This window comes from Myotis lucifugus, unplaced genomic scaffold (assembly GCF_000147115.1).
Source record: "Myotis lucifugus unplaced genomic scaffold, Myoluc2.0 scaffold_341, whole genome shotgun sequence".
Taxonomy (NCBI): Eukaryota; Metazoa; Chordata; class Mammalia; order Chiroptera; family Vespertilionidae; genus Myotis; species Myotis lucifugus.
Window position 1 is genome coordinate 1110340 of NW_005871389.1, and position 3522 is coordinate 1113861.

Consider the following 3522-nt stretch of genomic DNA (forward strand, 5'->3'; position numbering starts at 1 on the left):
AGAAGTAGTTAGGGGCAATTAGGCAGGCAAGCAGGTGACCTGTTGGGAGCCAGCAGTCCCGGATTGTGAGTTGGACATCCCCCGAGGGCCCAGATTGGAGAGGGTATAGGCTGGGCTGAGGGACACCTCCCCCAGGACATGAATTTCGTGCACTAGGCCTCTAGTTAATAATAAATCATTTAACCCTATCACTTAAAGAACTAGAAAGAGAATAACAAGAAAAGCCCAGAGTAAGTAGAAGGAAGGCAATAATAAAGATTAGAGAAAAAATAAATGACATAGAGACTAAAAAAAAAAACATACAAAAAACCCAATGAAACTAAGAGCTGATTCTTTGAAAAGATAAACAAGATTGATGAATTGTTAGCCAGACTCATCAAGAAACAAAAATAGAGGACCCAAACAAAATGAAATGAATGCAGAGAAGTAACCACTGACACCACAGAAATACAAAGGATTATAAGAAAATACTATGAACAACTATATGCCAACAAGCTGGACAAGGTGGATGAAATGGACAAATACCTAGAAAAATACAATCTCCCAAAACTGAATCAGGATGAATCAGAAAACCTGAATAGGCTAATAACAACTGAAGAAATAGAAGCAATAATTTATAAACTCCCAGCAAACAAAAGTCTGTGTCCAGATGTCTTCACAGGGGAGTTTTACCAAACATTCAAAGAAGAATTAGTGCCTATACTCCTCAAACTATTAAAAAAAAATCCAAGAGGAAGGAGCACATCCAAGCTCCTTTTATGAGGCCAGCATTATCCTAATACCAAAACCAGATAAAGACACTACAAAGAAAGAGAATTACAGGCCAATATCCCTAATGAACATAGATGCTAAAATCCTCAACAAAATATTAGCAAATCAGATCCAGCAGTATATTTAAAAGATCATACACTATGACCAAGTGGGATTTATTCCAGGGATGCAATGTTGGTACAATAGTAGCAAATCAATAAATGTGGTACATCACATAAACAAATTGAAAGACAAAATCACACGATCTATCAATAGACGCAGAAAAAGCATTTGACAAAATTCAGCACCCATTTTTGATAAAAACTCTCAACAAAGTGGGAACAGAGGGAGCACATCTCAACATGAAAAAGGCCATATATGACAAATCTACATCATACTCAATGGGCAAAAGCTAAAACCATTTCCCCTAAGAATAGGAACAAGAGAGGGTTGTCTGTTTTCACCACTCTTATTCAACATAGTACTGAAAGTCCTAGCCACAGTGATCAGACAAGAAGAAGAAATAAAAGGCATCCAAATAGGAAATGGAGGAAGTAAAACTCATTATTCGCAGATGACATGATATTGTACATAGGAAACCTTAAAGACTCCACCAGAAAACAACTAGATTTAATGAATAAATTTGGCAATGAAGCAGGATACAAACTCAAAAATCAGTGGCTTTTTTATATACCAATAATGAATTCTCAGAGAGAAACGAAGCAAACAATCCCATTGAATTTAATATACTTAGGAATAAACTTAACCAAGGAGGTAAAGACATGTACTCAGAAAACTACAGCACGTTAAAAAAAAAAAGAGATAGAAGAAGTTATAAACAAATGGAAGAATATTCCGTGTTCATGGATTGGTAGAATCAACATCAATAAAATGTCCACACTATCCAAAGGAATCTACAGATTCAATGCACTCCCCATTAAAATACCAAAGGCATACTTCACAGATCTAGAGCAAATACTATAGAAATTTGTATGGAACCAAAAAAGACCCTGAATAGCTGCAGCAATCTTGAGAAAGAAGAACAAAGTTGGAGGAATCACAATACCAGGTTTCAAGTTATATTACAAAGTCAACTTAATCAAAACAGCCTGTACTGGCACAAGAACAGGCATACAGACCAATGGTACAGAACAGAGACCCCCAAAATGGACCCAAACCATTATGCTCAATTAATATTTGACAAAGGAGGCAAGAGCATACAATGGAGTCAAGACAATCTCTTTAATAAATGGTGCTGGAAAATTGGACATATACATGCAATAAAATGAAACTAGACCACCAACTTACACCATACACAAGAATAAACTCCAAATGGATAAAAGACTTAGGTGTAAGTTGGAAAACCATAAAAATCCTAGAAGAAACCATAGGCAGCAAAATCTCAGAGATCTCTTAGAACAATATGTCTACGGATACATCTGCTAGGGCAAAGGAAACTAAGGAGAACATAGACAAATGGAACTACATCAAAATAAAAAAACTTCTGCATAGCAAAAGAGACCATCAACAAAATGTAAAGGGAGCCCATTGCATGGGAGAACATATTTGGCAATGATACATCTGGTAAAGAGTTAGTATTCAAAGTATATAAGGAACTCATTGAACTTAAAAAAAGGAAGAAAAACAATCCAATTAAAAAATGGGCAATTTATCTAAATAGACACTTTTCCAAAGTGGACATACAGACGGCCAGAGACATGAAAAACTGCTCAAAGTCACTGATCAGAGAGATGCAAATTAAAACAACTATGAGGTTTATCCTCACACCTGTCAGAATGGCTACTATCAACAAATCAACCAATATCAGGTGCTGGCGAGGATGTGGAGGAAAGGGAACCCTAGTGCACTGCTGTTGGGAATGAAGACTGGTGCAACTATTATGGAAAACTGTGGATTCTCCTCAAAAAATTAAATATGGACTGCCATTTGACCCAATCACCCCATTTCTAGGAATATATTCTAAGAAACCCAAAATCAGAAAGAATGTATGCACCCCTATGTTCATAAGAGCACAATTTACAATAGCTAAGATCTGGAAACAGCCCAAGTGCCCCTCAGTAGAGGAGTGCTGCATTTATACCATGGAATACTATGCAGCAGTTAAAAAGAAGAATCTCTTACCCTTTGAGACAGCATGGAGGGACCTGCAGAGTATCATGCCAAATGAAATAAACCAGTCAGAGAAAGACAAGTGTCACATGAACTCACTCATATGTGGAATCTAAGTAACAAAATAAACTTTTGAACAGAGGGGATCCAAAGACTGGAAGCATGGAAGAGAATGTGGAATCTTGGAGAAAAGTTATGGGAGGGTGGGTGGGTGGGATGTAACCTATCAAAGACCTTGCATGCATATATGCATGGCCCATGGACACAGACTGGGGCAGTGAGGTCCTGGGGCAGGGGATGGGGACAGGCTGGATGTAGTCAATGGGCTAAAAAAGGAGACATATGTAATATTTTCAACAATAAGGAATTATTTTTTTTTTAAGCTGGGATGCCTTTAACCAGTTTGGCTCAGTGGATAGAGCATCAGCCTGTGGACTTAGGGTCCCAGGTTCGATTCTGGTCAAGGGCATGTACCTTGGTTGCAGGCACATATCCACTGGGAGTGTGCAGGAGCAGCTGATCGATGTTTCTCTCTCATCGATGTTTCTAACTCTCTATCCCTCTCCTTTCCTCTCTGTAAAATCAATAAATATATTTAAACACTAAAATAGAATACAGCTGGGGTACATTTATACCATGGAA

At 37.8% G+C, this 3522-nt stretch overlaps 1 pseudogene; it reads right to left on the reverse strand.

Moving 5' to 3' along the window:
- The window catches only part of LOC102422118, a 42300-nt pseudogene that overhangs the window by 21608 nt on the left and 17170 nt on the right, over positions 1-3522 (reverse strand).